Below are 20,146 nucleotides of genomic sequence, written 5' to 3' on the forward strand. Positions count from 1 at the left end.
GCTGGTTGTGAAATTTCCTCTCCTCTAATCTTAGAGTGGGACCACGTGTCCTGTGTATAGTCCTCGGGGTAAAAAGTTCCCATGAAAGTTCTCTGTATTGAACCTTAATGTATATGTACATAGTAATCATATCAACCTCTTGTGTGGCACTGTATCAAAGGCTTTTGCAAAATCTAAGTAAACCACACTGTGCTGCCCTGGTCTAAGTTCCCACTAACTTACTCATAGAAACTAAATAGATTAGTTTGACATGACCTATCCCTCACAAATCCATGCTGATTCCCATTAATAATATTATTGCGCACCAAGTAATCCTGAATACTATCCCTTAAAATACCTTACAGTAGTTTTCCCACTATTGAAGTCAGGCTTACAGGTCTATAATTCCCTGGTTGTGTTCTTGTCCCCTTGTTAAACAACGGCATCACATCTGCTATTCGCCAATCACTTGGTACTGAGCCTGATGAGATTGAATCTATGAAAATTAAGAATAGTGGTCTAGCTATTTCTGAGTTTAGCTCCATAAGGACCCTTAGGTGTATGCCATCTGGACCTGGAGCTTTATTTATCTTAATATTCTTCAGTCCACTTTGGACTTCTTCCTCTGTCAACCAAGTATTACTTAATAATATGGTTTCATTTCAATTTGTATGTATTATTCCTACCATTTGTTCCTCTCTAGTAAATACTGAAGAAAAGAAAGTGATTAATACCTACCTCTGCTTTTTCCTTATTATCATTTATCAATTTACCCATCTCACTTCTTAGGGGTCCTATATTATCTTTTCTAATTCTTTTGCCATTAATATACTTTTTGGGTTTGTCTTACTTTCTTTTGCAACTTGTTTTTTCATTTTTTAATTTAGCCAATCTAATTTCCTTTTTACATGTTTTAATACAGTCCTTGTACCTACGGAAGGACTCCTCAGACCCTTCAGACTTAAACAATTTCAATGCACGCTACTTCCTTTGCATTTCTTCCCTTACCTTATTATTTAGCCACATTGTTTTAGACTTTTACATTTATTTCCCATAGGAATGAAATTATACGTGTATGTTTCCAACAACACTTTAAAGACAGCCCACTTTTCTTCCATATTTTTTCCTTCAAAAACTTTGTCCTAGTCTATACACTTTATAGACTCCTTTAGCATATTAAAATTTGCATTTATAAAGTTTAAAGTCCTATTTGATCCCTTATACCATTGCTTCTGGAAACTAATTTCAAATGAGACCATATTATGATCACAGGTGTCGGGATCTAGCTGAGAGAAAGGACCTAGCTGATGCTGGACTGGTAGTTGTTATTTTTTTAGCATAAGTTTCCAATTTTCCAAACAGCTTGCCATGAACTCGCTTCAAATGGCGTAACATGCATGCAATTCGAAGATGGTTAAAGTCCCTACCTCTACTGACTGCGGCTTTAGAAACGCTACAAATGGCTAGACAACTGTTGTCAGTATTTTGGCAAAAATAATTCCACACATGAGAGGTGTATTTTTTGGTATTATGCCCAGACATGACAATGGCCTTCTTCTTATTACATGCAAGAACTGCTTCCACTGGTGCAGGACTTTCCCAAACAACAGCATCCTTATCAACATCCTCATTAGCGCCCTCGTCAGCTACACAAATATCCCACTCATCCTGTTGCAATTCCAAATTGGCATCCTCAATTTGTGTATCACTGGCTACACTTGGGCTGTTCATACATACATCTGCAGAAATACTGAAAGGGGCCTTCTTCATGGGTACACTATCAGAAAGGTCAGGATTACATACAGCACTCGTGGATAGACTCTCCTCAGGGATTTGTGTTATTTCTGAATCTGAACTTACATTTTCCTCTAATGCCTTACTGTTTTCTTCCAGCTCGGCTTTTACACATAAAAGTATTTGGACACCACTTTTGTAGTCTGAATGACAAGGTCTTTCTTGGTCATGACTGACTTTACAAGAAGATGCCTCAGTGACTATTGCAGAACTAGCACTCATAGAGAAAGGCGAAGGCGTCATTCTTTCCTTGCCACTATGTGTGTAGAGTGGCATGGTGGCAATTTTATTTTATTTTGCAAATAACTTTGCCTGGATTACAGGTCTTTTTTCTTGACCAAGGTAAAAAATGTATTTTTACATTTTTGTTTCCCTGACTTAAAAACACTATGCACTTTAACATAGACTTTTTGCAAATGACGTAGATAGATTACTATCATCATGACTGGTGCCAGCAGCTGCTTGGTGCTCCTGGCCTTCTGTATACTGCTGTGAATCCATTTTGATAACACAGTACAATGTGACTGCAGATTTAGAAGACCAAGCCTGCCAGCCCTATTATTTCTATTTCAGCAATGACAATTAGCAATGGAGCTCTCCTGAATATCACTGGGGACTTTGAAGAACACTGCTACTCCTCCTCTTTCTTTTCTACCTATGACACTGCCCAACTGCACTGGAGACTGCCAAGAACTGTGCTACCCCTTCTGTGTCCCTCTGTGAAATGGCGCTAGATCGCCGTTGAGGGTGGTACTTAAATAATTCAAAACTTGCGAGATCCACAGATGTAACAATGACAGTTTGCCTCGTTTCCAATTCCGAGGGCGTGGGAAAGTCCCGAGCCGGCTCAGCTCGGTACTCGGATCTGCTAAATTCGGGTGTGTTCGGTTCTCGGGAACTGAGCCTGAGCCTATTGATAAGCTGTCTATCCTCACGCCAATTTCCCTTGGCCAGAATATTCCACTTATATGTTAGTTATATTACAAATGCAAATGACATTTCCGACAGCCTATGATTTGAATGGCAGAACAGGGATGGGAAGGGGCGGATGGACAATATACAGCCGAGGCTGAGCGCACACATTTGTCCTATTCAAGCTCGGAGCATCTCTGAGATACATGTTTTTAGTTGTATCACGTGTACCAGCTACAGGGCAGGTGTAAGTACTGACTTATAGTGATGGCTACATGTATGTATGCCAGAACATGTATCTGCAATAAAGAGAACTGTAAAAATGCATTTTATGTACAACAGGCGTTAAGAACATTCTGACTTATGTATTTCATGTAAAAAAATAAAATATGCAATTTTACTTTAATTAATGATAATAGTGTTAAGATTTGTTAGTGTATTTCTTTCCCCATGCGTTCTGATGGGACTTTATATTATCTACGTATGCTGCAGTCTGTTCTGTTTGTCCCGTATAGCCAGTGCGTACTTATACTCAGATGGGAGCGTGGTCTAAGATCAGATTGTATTGAATACGGATGTCCTGATTTTCAAAAACATGAATTATGTTCCAATATGAATCAGGCTCCAAGACCCTTATGTGGGAAAAGTGTCAGAACGTGTGAAATGCAGAATGAAGGAAACATTTCTCTGATCAGTTTTTCAAATTTCGCTCCTCTCTCCTCTGGAGTAAATATAACAGCACATGGAAGTGATAACATGAAGAGTACACATGTTATATTGTGAGAACATAACTTTCAATTTAATTTAGAAATAGATCCATAGATGTCTCATTTTAATATAATATGAATGAATAGATTACATAAAATAATATACATTAATAGATAAAATAAATAGGTAAAATTATTTTTATAAAATTATCATTTAAAATCTAATACAATCAACATAATTGGCAGAAAAACGTTCTCATTTTCCAGTGTAATAGTCCTACTGTGCAGTCTGATAGCTCCAGTATATAATATAATATCCCACTGTCCACCCTAATAATCCCACCGTTTATAATAATAGCTCCAGTATATAATATAATACCCCAACACCAAGCCTAATAGTCCCACTGTGCAGTCTAATAGTTCCAGTGTACAAAATAATACCCCAATATCCAGCCTAATAGTCCTGCTGTTCAGTCTAATAGCTCCAACATCTAATATATAAATGCTTAGTGGCGTCTGTCTGTCTGTGTGTGTGTGGAAAAAACAACAACAAGTTGCAGCGCCACCTGCTGGGCGGAGTTATACACTGACCTACTAAATTCTTAGTGTGTGTGAGAAAAAAAATTCAAAAAGGGCTGAAATTTGGTAGGGCTCAAACTCATTTTCGTGAGGTAATTTTACCTCATGAACACACATGTGTAGAGGTGTGCGTTAGTGTGTGTGTGTGTGTGTGTGTGTGTGTGTGGAAAAAACTATTTTCTTAGAAAGGACTCATCCAATTGACCTGAAATTTGGTATACTGACATTATTTGACAAAAAAATTAGAATAGTCAAGTCAGTTAACTTCCATCATCCCCCCTTCCCCCCGTGGGAGGGGTAGTAAAGGCTAAATTTACGAGTTGAGGGGTCAAAATAGCCTCTCCCCCCCCCCCCGTGCATCTGAATGCTGTGCGGCGGCCGTGACAGGTATGGTCAGCGGTCGCCGCACAGTTTTAAAGTCTTTAAGAATTCTGTGGCGCCCTCCAGAGCCCGGTGCCCTAGGCAAGTGCCTAACCTTGCCTAATGGGAGCGCCGGGCCTGAATAGCTCCAGTGTACAATATAATATGCCCAACATCCATCTTAATAATCCCACTGTGCAGTCTAATAGCTCCAGTGAACAATATCACCCTGTCCGGCCTAACAGTCCCACTGTGTATAATAATAGCTCCAGTGTACAATAGAATAGAAATTCCTCCTAATTTGTGATATTAAACCCCAATGATCAGTGTATGAATAGCTTCTCCACTTCGGACAAATAGACAGATTCTGTTTGCACTTTATACGTCCATTTAGGTCTTGGTCCCAAAATATAAATTAAGACAGATCAGATCTTCCCAAGCTACTTGATGAGCTTTACACTTCACTAGCAACTGACGCGTTTCATTGGGAACCAAACTTTTTCAAAGCATCTGCATTTTATATGATGCTGTAACACAAATTGCTGGCTACACTACCATGGAATTATATGTTATGATAACTTTGATAGAAAACGGAGATTTCCTAACAGTCCTTTATTGATTAAAATCACTATTCATAAATTAATCTCAATTATTATTTTGTAAAAACATTTGTAATGGTTCTTTTTCCACAGACTGATTCACCTAAGTTTTATTCTTCTAATCATTACTTTAATATATACCAATCAGTGACAACATTAAAACCACCTGCCTACTATTATGTAGGTCCCCCTTGTGCCGCTAAAAGAACTTTGACCCATAGAGGCATGAAATCCACAAGACCTCTGAAGGTGTCCTGCGGTATCTGGCACCAAGACGTTAGCAGCAGATCCTTAAAGTCCTGTAAGCGGTGAGGTGGGGCTTCCATGGCTCGGACTTGTTTTTCCAGAACATTCCACAGATGCTCGATCAGATTGAGATCTGGGGAATTTGAAGGCCAAATCAACACCTTGAACTGTTTGTCGTGTTCCTCAGACCATTCCTGAACAATTTTTTTCATTTTTCTCGTGCACATATTCCTGCTGAAAGAGGCCACTGCCATCAGGGAATACTGTTGCCATGAAGGGGTGTACATGGTCTGCAACAATGTTTAGATAGGTGATAGGTGTCAAGGTAACATCCATATGAATGTCAGGACCCAATGATTCCCAGCAGAACATTGCCCAGAGCATCACACTGCCTCAGCTGGCTTGTCTTCTTCCCATAGTACATCTTGGTGCCATCTCTTCCCCAGGTAAACTATGCAGACTCTGTCCACAGATGAAAAAGACGACGTGATACATCAGAACAGACCTCCTTCTTCCATTTCTCCATGGTCCAGTATGGGTGTTCATGTGTCCATTGTTGGCGATTTCGGTGGTGGACAGGAGTCAGCATGGGCAATCTGACCAGTCTGAGTCTAAGCAGCGCCATACGCGCTCTGTGTGTTCTGATACCTTTCTATCATACCCAGCCTTAACTTTTTCAGCAATTTGTACAATAGTAGCTCTTCTGTGGAACTGGACAAGACAAGCTGGCCTTCGCTCCCCATATGCATCAATGAATCTTGGGCACCCATGTCCCTGTTGCCAGTTCACCAGTTGCCCTTCCTTGGACCGCTTTTGGTAGATACTAACCATTGTATACTGGGAACACTCCAAAAGGCCTGTCATTTTAGAGATGCTGTGACCCAGTCGTCTAACCATAACAATTTGGTCCTTGCTAAAGTCATTCAGATCCTTACGCTTGCCCATTTTCTTGCTTCTGTCACATCAACTTCAAAGATTGGCCATTAATATTCTATCTAATATATCTCACCGCTGGACAGGTACCATTGTAGAGAGATAATCATTCTTGTTCACTTCACTTGTTGTTGTTGTGGCTGATTGGTGTATAAACACATTGAGGTAAAACATTACTGAAATGTTTAAGGTTCTATAAAACTAAAAAATTATTACTGCTTTATACATTTCCTTCTCTCTATATAAAAGAATTACCCTCGAAATATAACCAATATGTAATGAGAAATCTTTCTATCTGTCTGTCTAGGGACAAAGCCAGGCCAGTGTCCGAATACCCAGACGCTAAAAGAATGTAAAGGAGACCCTAATCTGGCATGTAGAAGTGACTGGGATTGTAAGGGGAATCAGAAGTGCTGTAACTACGCCTCTCACATGCAATGCAGAGATCCTATTGGTAAGTGTTGTTCAATACCGGGGTAACACACATATAAAGAGGATGAGTGCACATCTTTCATTAATCTACAAAATAATGAAACCACACTAAATTCATTTCAGAAACACTATGTCCCTGTCATCCTCATTTATTTATGAAAAATTAATGATAAATAATAATACTGCAGCGCTGTACAGAGAATGCACTCACATCATTCCCTGTTCCAATGGAGCTTATAGTCTAAATCCCCTTGTGGGAGGAAACCCACGCAAACACAGGGAGAACATACAAACTCCACACAGATACGTCTATGGTCAGGAATTGAACTCATGATCCCAGTGCTGTGAGGCAGAAGTGCTAACCACTAAGCCCCCATGCTGTGTATTTTGTCCAGACTGGTTACATTATGCTTAGCTAGATTTTATTTTACTTTTGCTTTAGGAACTTATTTTAATTTTATTTATATACATCTTGCAGCTTTGTTCTAGCATTCTCTGTGGGTTCGGTTTACACTACTGAGCAAAATATTTCCTGGTAAAGTCTTGTTGGATTTTATGTATCCTTGCATTGTTGGTAAAAGTCAGCTTAGGCCTTATAACGAAATGTAATTACAAACATTGCTCACTGAAAACCAAACTAAGCAGAAGCTTCAACACCAATTAAATGTATTTGAAATATATTTCTATTTAGTAGTTTGAATTTTTTTTTTTTTTTATTAAATTGCTCTACTGTCTCGTTCTAAGACACTGAGGCCCTAAACTATGATTAAGGTAAACTAAGAAAATGTAATAGTACTGTATGTGTGTATTCCTGTGATCACACAAATCTGTGAATTAGCAGCTCCACCATTATGTCAGTGACAGCAATCTCACTACATGATAGTGCTGAATCTGCAGCTAACCACACGATGTGATGACATACCATGTCTGTATTGTGTGAGTGACAACAATCTCACTACATGATAGTGCTGAATCTGCAGCTAACCACAGGATGTGATGACATACCATGTCTGTATTGTGAGAGTGACAACAATATTGTCATGGGCACTAGGAGTTTTGCCCAGGAATTCACCAGATGACTGGGCTTACCAGAGTAGTGAAGTTCACACAACGGTCCTCTGGTAGCGGGGTGACTAGCGGAACATATATCACAGCAGATGGAGAGAGAATGCCAATAAATAATAGGAAAGTCAGTGACTTGCAGCAATCTTTGGTCAATGAATCAGCGACTAGCTGATATAGTGGAAAGGCAGATTTGAACATGGAAATTTAGGATGGACGTGAGTAGATGCAGGGAGGTAGCAGGGAAGTCAGTGGTCTGCATACAGCAAGTTGTACCACTGCTTATGGTGAGGAGACTTGTCCAGGTGCAGGTAGGTAGCGGGGAAGTCAGTGGTCTGCGTACAGCAAGTTGTACCACTGCTTATGGTGAGAAGACTTGTCCAGGTGCAGGTAGGTAGCGGGGAAGTCAGTGGTCTGCGTATAGCAAGTTGTACCACTGCTTATGGTGAGAAGACTTGTCCAGGTGCAGGTAGGTAGCAGGGAAGTCAGTGGTCTGCGTATAGCAAGTTGTACCACTGCTTAATAGGTGAGGATGTGTACAGGTGTCGATGAGTGGAAGCATGCAAAGATAATAGGATGCAGACACTGAGAGCACAGAGGAACTTGATCCCAATAGGTATGCAGCGTATCCAACAAAGTCTATATAACGGTATGTGTGGCGCTGCTTGGTAGAGACTTGCTCAGTACAGATATGCAGGCAAATAATGGATAGTCAATCACAATTATGCATCTAACGACTGAGTAGTACGGTTAATTCCAAACAGTTATGCAGCGTAACAATAACAGTCTATAGCGGGTATGGATACCGCTGCTGATAGTGGAAACTTGTCCTAGCGGATATGCAGAGTAAACGTAGAAAGTCAATAACAGATAGGCATACCGCTATTCAGTAGAACAGTCTGTCCACAGGGAAATGCAGGAACTGCAGAGACGCTGGACGGCAGAGACGAGTGTAGGAACCACAGGTGAGTCCAGAGTCCAGCTGAGGACACAGGCAGGAAACAGAAGACTGAAGCAGGTATGGAAACCAGCGATGAGTAGCACAGGGAATCCACAGGAACTGAAGACACTAGTAGTACACAGAAGACAGTAGCGGGTATGGAAACCAGCGATGAGTAAATCAGGAATCAGCAGGAAACTGAAGACACTAGTAGAACACAGGAGACACCTTCAGAGACTCACAGGGAATGAGACTCCAAGATCAGGCAATGAGGTAATGAGCACAGGTGCCTTAAATAGGGAGATGCCTGATCAAGCAAATTAGATTAAAAGCAACAGTCACAAGAGTTCTTGGGAGCTGCGCATGCGCAGACCATAAGGATGGCGGACGGCCGCGGTTCAGGATAGGTGCCGGCAGAAAGGCTAGGGAGCCACGCACCAGCGCAGAGGCACTCACGGTTCGATGAGTGACAGTACCCCCCCTTTTAAAGGTGGGCACAGAACACAAGAAGCCGGGTTTGCCCGGATTCTGGGAATATAATTTTTTCAGGAGAGCTGGGGCATTGAGATCATCAGCCCGGATCCAGGAACGCTCCTCTGGACCAAAGCCCTTCCAGTGCACAAGGAAACGAAGAACTCCTCGCGAAATTTTTGCGTCTAGTATATGAGTGATCTCAAACTCCTCCTCTTGATGAACTTGAACTGGCCGAGGTGCTGAAGGAGGAACAGAGAAACGGTTGATGATAAGAGGCTTGAGTAATGACACATGGAAGGCGTTGGAGATACGAAGGTTCTTAGGTAATAGAAGCTTGAAGCAGACTGGATTTATCACTTGAATGATCCTATATGGACCAATGAAACGAGGAGCAAACTTCATAGATGGAACCTTCAAGCGAATATTTTTGGTAGAAAGCCATACACGATCTCCAATCTTTAGTGGTGGAATAGCCCGCCTCTTTTTATCCGCAAAGGACTTGTATCTGGCAGATGTCTTTTTTAAACAGGTTTTGACCTGAGACCAGATATCTTTGAAGGTCTGACAAACAGTCTCCACAGCAGGAACTTGGGTGGGAGGGAGGGCAGGAAATTCCGGGAAAGACGGATGGTGACCGTAAACCACAAAGAATGGACTTCTTGAAGATGACTCGTGATACATGTTGTTATGGGCAAATTCAGCCCATGGGAGTAAATCTACCCAGTTGTCTTGGTTGGCTGAGGAGAACATCCTAATGAAAGTTTCAAGATCTTGATTGACTCTCTCGGTCTGTCCGTTTGATTGAGGATGGTAGGAAGATGAAAGTGATAACCGAATACCCAAGGTCTTACAAAGGGCTCGCCAGAATCTGGAAACGAATTGCACTCCCCTATCGGAAACAATCTCAGAAGGACATCCATGAATTCGGAAAATCTCTTTGATGAAATGATCAGCCAGAGTAGATGAAGAATGTAAACCGGTCAAAGGAACGAAATGTGCCATTTTCAAAAATCGATCCACCACTACCCAGATGGTATTACACTTTTTACTTGGAGAAAGATTGGTGACAAAGTCCATACTAATATGGGTCCAAGGTTTGGAAGGAATGGGTAGTGGTTGTAGTAATCCCGCTGGTGTTCTGCGGGGAGTTTTAAACTGGGAACACAGCTGACAAGCGGCCACAAAGTCTTTGACATCTTTCCTCATAGAGGGCCACCAGTAGCTTTGAGAAAGGATTTCTAAGTTCTTGCGTTCACCCGAATGTCCAGAAAAACGTGAAGAATGGAACCAAGACAATATTTTCCCTCTAAGAGATGGAGGCACGAGGGTTCTCCCAAATGGTAGCACCTTGGTGGACGAAGTGGCCAGAGACACACACTTGGGATCTAATATAGAATGGTTAGGACCATCTTCAACGTCTGAGGACGTCACGAATGCCCGAGACAGGGAGTCTGCTTTTTTATTTTTGGCAGCCGGTTTGAAGGTTATAATAAGTTCAAAACTGGACAAGAAAAGAGACCATCTTGCTTGACGGGGATTGAAACATTGAGCTGACTGTAGATATGACAGGTTTTTGTGATCCGTAAAAATGGTTACAGGATGACCAGCTCCCTCCAGTAGATATCTCCATTCCTCTAATGCTGCTTTTATAGCCAACAACTCCTTGTCTCCGATGGTATAATTCCTCTCCCCGGGTAGAAGACCTCGGGAATAAAAGGCACAAGGATGGAATTTTTGTTGCTCCGATCTTTGGGATAATATGGCCCCTAAGCCAACATTAGAGGCGTCTACCTCTAGGAAGAAGGGAAGCGTCACATCAGGCTGTCGAAGAACAGGAGCGGAAGAGAAGGACTCTTTGAGAGACTGAAAAGCTTGAAGGGCCTCGGAGGACCATTGTTTAGTGTTAGCCCCCTTGCGGGTCAGGGCCACTATAGGAGAAGCAATGGACGAAAAACCTTGAATGAAGCGTCTGTAATAATTCGCAAATCCTAAAAAGCGTTGGATTGCTCGGAGAGTAGTTGGCTGGGGCCAACGTAATACAGCATTCACCTTTTCTGGATCCATCTTAAGACCGACTCCGGACACAATGTATCCCAGGAATGGAATCTGGGATAACTCGAATGAACATTTCTCTAGTTTGCAAAATAAAGAATTTCTTCGGAGTTTGGAAAGGACCTCTGCCACATGTTGATGATGAGTGGGCAGATCCTGGGAAAAAATTAATATGTTGTCCAGATAGACGAGGACACAGACATACAGCAAGTCCCGGAAGATCTCATTCACGAAACCCTGGAAGACAGCGGGGGCGTTACACAACCCAAAGGGCATAACTAGATATTCATAATGGCCATCCCTGGTGTTAAAAGCTGTCTTCCATTCGTCTCCGGACTTGATCCGGATTAAATTATAGGCATCTCGAAGATCCAACTTGGTAAAGATCCGGGCTCCCTTAATGCGATCGAAAAGTTCAGTAATTAACGGAATAGGGTACCGATTTTTGATGGTAATGGCATTCAGTCCACGAAAATCTATACAGGGACGTAATGATCCATCTTTCTTCTTTACGAAAAAGAACCCCGCTCCAGTGGGAGAGGTAGAAGGTCGGATAAATCCTCGCTGGAGGTTCTCCTTAATATACTCAGATGTTGCTTGAGTCTCAGGTAATGAAAGTGGATACACACGGCCTCTAGGAGGACTCTTGCCAGTTTGTAAGTCAATCGGACAATCCTATGCCCGATGAGGAGGAAGGTGTTCTGACTGAACCTTATCGAATACATCCGCAAAGGAAGCATACTGTGGAGGGAGGCCCGGTGGACACGGTGAAATGGACGACTGCTGTATTTTGAGTGGAACAACTTGAGAGAGACAACGATGACGACATTCGGGACCCCAGGAAGTGACTTGAGGAGTGTTCCAGTCAATCTGAGGGGAATGAAGTTGAAGCCATGGAAGGCCTAGTACTATGGGACTGGTAGTAACAGGAAGGATCAGTAAAGAAATTTTTTCTTGGTGTAAGGCTCCAATTTGAAGAGTCAGTGGAGACGTACTCTGAGTAATGAGACCATTAATTATACGTGATCCATCAATAGCAGTAACGGCAATGGGAACCTTTAAGGAAATCACTGGTAGAGACCATTGATTCACTAGGGAACTAGAGATAAAATTTCCAGCAGCTCCAGAATCTATAAGTGCTTGAGAGACAAAGGATTTGGTAGTAATGGAAACGGTGACATCAAAAGCATAAACTTTCACATTCGTAGAACATGGAGAGGACTCCAGGGACCCTAACCTTACCTCTCCAGAACTGGTTAGGGCCTGGCATTTCCTGACTTCCTAGGACATGAGTTCAGCATGTGAGTAGAGTCAGCACAATAGATACAGAGTCTATTTTTCACTCTTCGTTCTCTCTCCTCTGATGTTAGTTTAGAGCGACCTACCTCCATAGGTTTTACTGGAGGTGGAGAATGACGAATTTGAGATACTGAGCGAAGAGGCGCTTTGCAGGAAGTTAATCTCTCGGAATCTCTCTCACGAAATCTCATGTCTACACGATGGCAAAGGGAAATCAAATCATCCAAGAATGAGGGTAATTCTTGAGAGGTCAGTGCGTCTTTAATTTTATCGGAAAGCCCCTGCCAGAAGGCGGCGATCAATGCCTCAATGTTCCACTGAAATTCAGAGGCAAGTATCCGAAATTGAATGACATACTGAGCTACAGTCCGAGATCCTTGGCGTAGTCGGAGGATACTGGAAGCTGCAGAGTTAACACGACCAGGTTCGTCAAAAATACTTCGAAACGTAGAAATAAAAATGGCACTATCTTGCAATAAAAGATCATTTCTTTCCCACAGAGGGGAGGCCCATGCGAGAGCCTGTCCGGAAAACAAAGAGATGAGGTAGGCCACTTTGGAACGATGAGTAGAGAAGTTATGAGGTTGAAGTTCAAAATGAACGGAGCATTGATTAAGAAAGCCCCTACAGGTTTTGGGATCTCCATCATATTTAGAAGGAGTAGGCAGGTGTAGCGTGGAAGCGATGGACACCTGGGATGGCACTGGGGAAGGAGATAGAGATACTGGAAGATCAACGGTTGCTGCTACACTTTGCACAGGGGTTCCTTGGGAGGCTAAAGCCTGACAATATTGCAACAACTGTTGTTGGCGAACATCTTGTTGTTCGATTCGGGTGACCAGATACTGCAGCATCTCTTTAGCTGTTGGTTCCGATCCTGGGTCTGTGATGGCCTGATCTTACTGTCACGGGCACTAGGAGTCTTGCCCAGGAATTCACCAGATGACTGGGCTTACCAGAGTAGTGAAGTTCACACAACAGTCCTCTGGTAGCAGGGTGACTAGCGGAACATATATCACAGCAGATGGAGAGAGAATGCCAATAAATAATAGGAAAGTCAGTGACTTGCAGCAATCTTTGGTCAATGAATCAGCGACTAGCTGATATAGTGGAAAGGCAGATTTGAACACGGAGATCAGGATGGACGTGAGTAGATGCAGGGAGGTAGCAGGGAAGTCAGTGGTCTGCGTACAGCAAGTTGTACCACTGCTTATGGTGAGGAGACTTGTCTAGGTGCAGGTAGGTAGCGGGGAAGTCAGTGGTCTGCATACAGCAAGTTGTACGACTGCTTATGGTGAGAAGACTTGTCCAGGTGCAGGTAGGTAGCGGGGAAGTCAGTGGTCTGCGTATAGCAAGTTGTACCACTGCTTATGGTGAGAAGACTTGTCCAGGTGCAGGTAGGTAGCGGGGAAGTCAGTGGTCTGCGTATAGCAAGTTGTACCACTGCTTAATAGGTGAGGATGTGTACAGGTATCGATGAGTGGAAGCATACAAAGATAATAGGATGCAGACACTGAGAGCACAGAGGAACTTGATCCCAATAGGTATGCAGCGTATCCCGCAAAGTTTATATAACGGTATGTGTGATGCTGCTTGGTAGAGACTTGCTCAGTACAGATATGCAGGCCAATAATGGATAGTCAATCACAATTATGCATTTAACGACTGAGTAGTACGGTTAATTCCAAACAGGTAAGCAGCGTAACAATAACAGTCTATAGCGGGTATGGATACCGCTGCTGATAGTGGAAACTTGTCCTTGCGGATATGCAGAGTAAACGTAGAAAGTCAATAACAGATAGGCATACCGCTATTCAGTAGAACAGTCTGTCCACAGGGAGATGCAGGAACTGCAGAGACGCTGGACGGCAGAGACGAGTGTAGGAACCACAGGTGAGTAGATCCGGTAATCAGAGTCCAGCTGAGGACACAGGCAGGACACAGAAGACTGAAGCAGATATGGAAACCAGCGATGAGTAGCACAGGGAATCCACAGGAACTGGAGACACTAGTAGTACACAGGAGACAGTAGCGGGTATGGAAACCAGCGATGAGTAAATCAGGAATCAGCAGGAATCTGCGGACACTAGTAGAACACAGGAGACACCTTCAGAGACTCACAGGGAATGAGACTCCAAGATCAGGCAATGAGGTAATGAGCACAGGTGCCTTAAATAGGGAGTTGCCTGATCAACCAATTTAGATTAAAAGCAACAGTCACAAGAGTTCTTGGGAGCTGCGCATGCGCAGACCATCAGGATGGCGGACGGCCGCGGTTCAGGATAGGTGCCGGCAGGAAGGCTAGGGAGCCACGCACCAGCGCAGAGGCACTCACGGTCCGGTGAGTGACAAATATCACTCCATGATAGTGCTGAATCTGCAGCTAACCGCAGGATGTGATGACACCATGTCTGTATTGTGTGAGTGACAGCAATCTGACTCCATGATAGTGCTGAATCTGCAGCTAACCACAGGATGTGATGACATACCATGTCTGTATTGTGTGAGTGACAGCAATCTCCCTCCATGATAGTGCTGAATCTGCAGATAACCGCAGGATGTGATGACACCATGTCTGTATTGTGTGAGTGACAGCAATCTGATGCCATGATAGTGCTGAATCTGCATCTAACCACAGGATGTGATGACATACCATGTCTGTATTGCGCAAGGAACACGTCCATTAAGGCAGAAGCCTTAGTTGTCACAATTTAATTGCTTTTTGGAGTCTGAGTGAAAAAGTTTTAATAGTTTTTTAAAATTTTAAATTGTGTATAAGTGTAAGAAACCTTAATTGGACATGTTAAACCGTAAGGTTTTATGTCTATGGAATTTCATAGCTTTTTGTAAAGTGAAAATATTTATAATCTCACATTTATAAACCTAGAATTTTGCAGCAGATAAGAACCACTTGGTCCATTTAGCTTCCACTTTTTTTCTCAATCCCTAATAACCAAACATGTTTCTATTGTTCTATTGTGTATATTAGCCACTACCACCTCTGTTAGATGCCTATTCCACCAATTCACTACCATTTTGATAAAATAATATTTCCTCTAAAACTAGTACCCTCCATTAACAGTGCATGTCTTTTTCTCATACATATCCCACTGTCCACCAGCTATGTGATCCCATGCCCACATGACCACATGCCCACATGCCCACATGCCCACATGCCACCACCAAGTGCACCAGCTTTTTTTTCACATGACACCATATTGTTATCAGCTTTACTTTCACATGTAACCTCCGTGCACACCAGCTTTATTTTCACTTGTCATCCTTTTGCACCAACATTTCTTTAAAATATCACACCCTGTGCACCAGCTTTTCTTTCCATCACCCGCCTATACACAAGCTTTCCTCACAAGTCATCCCTGCACACCAGCTTGTCACCCCCTGCTCATCAGCTATTCTCTCACACGCCATTCCCTATTTACCCGCTCTTTGTGGTACTGTTTGTGGTACACTAAATGTGCTGGAGATTATGACTGGTTTATTGAAGGGGGAGTTAAGTCTCTGGGATATATTTGTTAAGAGTTACCAAAGGTCAAAACTTTTGGAATATTTTTGACCAAAGTATAGTGACACCCAGGAGACATTCCTGCCCCCCCCTATTAGCATCATCACTGCCCCTGTAAAGGTCGTCCCATTTCATTTGACTTAAAAACCTGTGTTGTGAAGGGGAAATTTGTCAGTCTTTTGGGAAATCAATCATTATTGATAAGCTGTCCATCTTCACGCCAATTTCTCTGGGCCAGAATATACCACTTATCTGTACGTTATACTATGAATTTAATCCCTCTATTTTAAACTGTTTTGATTGTTATGTGTGTCATGTCATCTTAGTTGTTTTAAATCACCTGTAAGGATTGTACATTATGTATATTAAATCTAAAAATGTAATAGTGATGTCCTTATTGCTCTAAACGAATTCACTGCCTGTCTAGAAGAGATAAGATTGCTGGACTATGCTAAAACCTTTCATTGCTGAGGTGTGAATTGTGAATACATTTGTATACCAAGATGAATGTGTGCCTGCACGTACATTTTTCATCTTTCTAAGTGCAGATACACTGGTAGTTTTATGGCTGGATGTTACACATTCCATTATTTCCATATTACTTTCATTTCAGTTGTTCCTCTCATGTGTCCAACGTTAAATAAGGATGCACATATTGTATTTATGTCCATGTAAGATAGAGAGCTTTCCACCCCTAGACCAAGATGTGACTGAGGACCTCAGTGTCATACAATCATACTACATGCTTTGTAATCATGATTACCTGGTTCAATGTACATAATAATAATAATAATAATAATCATTTTATACTGTTTAATTATTGTTTGACAAAATTCACTGTCAACTACCACATTTTCATGTGTTTTCTCCCTTCGTATCTTTTTATAGCAGTTAGAAATGTTGCCCTTGGAGGCCGTGCGACACAGTCATCTGTATATTTTGAAAAGGATGTTGGATATTTGGGTCTGGCTGTAAATGCAATCGATGGAAACCAGGATTCCGTATATAATCATGGATCGTGTTCTCACACACATGTTGAGCTCTCTCCCTGGTGGAGGGTGGATTTACTGAGGTCCCACATGATTCACCATATAACAATCACAAACAGAGGTGACTGCTGTGGAGAACGACTGAATGGAGCAGAAATTCATATCGGGAGCTCATTGGCAAATAATGGAAATGACAATCCAAGGTGATGACACAATTACACACACAGATGTCACAAATGTTATATCTGTAAATTACCACTAATAAAGCAATTTGTCAGCAGAGAATTGTTGGTAGATAAGATCCAATAATATTAAATTGCAAAATTACACTTTTGTTGATCAGTAAATTGTTGTTTCTTTAAAAAATATATAATGTTTTTAATTTAATTTCAATTAAAGCTTTAACTTTAGATGTACGTTTAGTTTTGCTAATATATTGGTATCCACAGACATGAGGTACTCTAATAGATACACATTATATCATCTTTACATATAAGTCATATTATATTATGTATAAACCTTGTACTTTGAGTCACCTTTAAGGAAACAGTGACAACCTTGTAATGAAGACATTCAGGAATCACTTTGTTTTATGCTTGGAGCTAATCTGCTCTTTAGATTTTTTTTATAGATTATTTAATGATTTGTCATAACATTGGATCCAATTGTATCATTTGGAAATAATTTAATAACTCGATTTTCTTTGATGTTTGATTAGTGAAACTTGAATAACATAATATAAAAGGGTCTAAAGTTGATATATTATGTAATCTGTGAGTGATTTCTATGCACTGTGATAGTCATAATTCATGTTGTTAGTCACCATCAGTGTTTTTGTATATAAATGATTTAGTATTTTAGTTTAGAGAACACAATTGTCTTCATCAGTAGTAACTTCCCATAGAACTGTGCTCCATGAAAGACCGTACAATGAATCTAATCATTTACAATGTGAACTTATCTTCCATTTCCTATGCAGGTGTGCGCAGATTACATCTTTACCAACCGGAGCTTCTGAGACCTTCCAGTGCCATGATATGGTGGGCCGCTACGTGAACGTTAATATACGTGGAAAACAGGAATTTCTCCACTTCTGTGAAATACAAATCTTTGGAATTCTTACACCTGATGATCAGTGTTAAACTGGCTGAGAACAGTATAATAACTGACACTGAAGATTTTACATTTAATAACAATAAAAAGAAAATAAAGTAATATAGCAAAATCTATGTGGGAGATTTATCCATCAAACTGTAAAAAAACAATAACTATTGATTTCTTCTACCACTAAAATGATTTAATTGCATAATTTAGGTATAAACATTATTCACTGAAATTCAGTGAAAACAAATTAAAACCAAAATACACAACATATAATACCCCATTATATGACACAAATATAAATGATTGTGCCACTAGCTAAGTCCTGAACAGTGTCAAAGCAAAGACACATGGGCATAAAACAACACCTAGAACTCGATCCATCAGGTAATATATAAAATATGATATTGGCTTTCAGAGACCTCTGTTACGTATCTTTCTTCATATCCAGCCCGGTAACTCTTCTCTGATTTTTAAGAAAAGTGGACATGTTGCCTACAGCAACCAATCAGATTCTAGCTATCAATATAAAACTAGGCAGAAAATCAAAGCTTGATACATTTCCCCCAAAATGTTGGAACCACTCCTGATCACTGATTGGTCCTTCTTAGAGGAATTAGCAGATAGATAGACAAAGTCACACCAGGGCAATGCAAAATAACAGAGGGGTCAATTTCATATCAGATGACAAAATATGACATCAAATGTCATCAAACAAACAGCTGAGCCATGTATTCACACCTCTCAGTGGCTGCTCTCTCATGGATAATGAAATGTGGCTCCATCGTGATCTAAACACTCTCTCCATCCAATCCACTGCCCTAGTATAATCAGAGCAGGTGAACAGTAAGTACAGCCTCATTCTTATCACTCATATATTGAGAGATGAACTTAAATCTCATCTTGTGACTCTTATCTACCTGGGATTACATGTTATCAGACACCCTGCTTGGCCTTATCTGTGTGGAGTCTGTATGTTCTCCCCATGTTTGTGTGGGTTTCCAGGCACTCCGGTTTCCTCCCATACTCCAAAAACATACTGGTAGGTTAATGGGCTGCTATTAAATTAACCTTAGTATCTCTCTGTGTATCTGTATGTTAGGTAACTTAGACTGTAAGCCCCAATGGGGCATGGACCGATGTGCGTGAGTTCTCTCTACAGCGTTGCGGAATGAGTGGTGCTATATAAATATCTGATGATGACAATGATGACCTCCTGCAGAGCAGCCATTACCCCGTGCCTGAGGGGAAGCCCAAATTCCATATGAACATGTCACAAACACTATGAAAGATTAAGTGAGAATTTATATTTATGTGATACCAAGATTTTTCACATGAAACTGGGGAAAATAATGTAGGACCAGACTTGATATTCAGTAAGTTGGACAGAAAACCTTCCTCAACTCACCAAGCTTAAGAATTCCTTTGTTAGTAGCTTCTAAAGCCAGATCTTCCTGTTGATGATAATTACATGTTCATTCCCGGACATGTTCGGGAAATGCTGGGTAGACAATACAGGGTTTTCAGCTGATTATCGGGTCAAGCAGACAATAAACGACTCGTTGGCCCGAAATCACAGTAAACAGATATAAAATTGTAAGGCGCTGCAAATTACCCTTATATTACGACATGAGCTGCAGCTCTTCAAAGACAAAATCTGAACTGTCAGAAATACAAATATATAGAATAGAAAATGGAAGAGCGCAAAGCAACAAGCGTGATAATAATAAACAATTTATTAATATAAATATTCAAATGGATTGATAACAGGATAAAACATATAGCCAATATATTGATATCAATTTTGATATGATCGCTGGCAGCTGTTAATTTATAGACTTAAACCAAGTCAGACAGAATCAGGATGAATGGCCAAAAAATTAGGTATAATATGGTACCATATATAGAAAAAAGAACACTGGCGTGCAAATGTCCACACCGCGGACTGAAGAATTTATATTATTGTTGATGTTCAAATCCTCAAAGGGCTCAATCAATATCAGATATAAGAGAGACCTGTGTCAGTGTCCAGATATTCAATATAATAGGCACCGATTGGTATCAAACAGGTTCTTAACTTCTCTTCGTGAGCCCGTGGGTTCCAAACTTCTACAATCAGTCCAGATCCAAAGTTTCCGGTAGGATACAAATGACAGCCTGAAGTG

General features: G+C 41.2%; 1 protein-coding gene and 1 long non-coding RNA gene across 2 annotated transcripts in view; both read left to right on the forward strand.

Moving 5' to 3' along the window:
- The window catches only part of LOC142143311 (uncharacterized), a 1,060,202-nt gene that overhangs the window by 702,950 nt on the left and 337,106 nt on the right, over positions 1-20,146 (forward strand). The window lies entirely within an intron of this gene.
- Positions 14,857-20,146, forward strand: part of LOC142142578 (uncharacterized) — a 76,370-nt gene continuing 71,080 nt past the window's right edge. Inside the window, exon 1 of the long non-coding RNA XR_012689222.1 lies at positions 14,857-14,871. This is a non-coding gene — a long non-coding RNA (uncharacterized LOC142142578). The remainder of the gene's footprint in view (positions 14,872-20,146) is intronic.

This window comes from Mixophyes fleayi, chromosome 3, assembly GCF_038048845.1.
Source record: "Mixophyes fleayi isolate aMixFle1 chromosome 3, aMixFle1.hap1, whole genome shotgun sequence".
NCBI classification, from domain to species: domain Eukaryota; kingdom Metazoa; phylum Chordata; class Amphibia; order Anura; family Limnodynastidae; genus Mixophyes; species Mixophyes fleayi.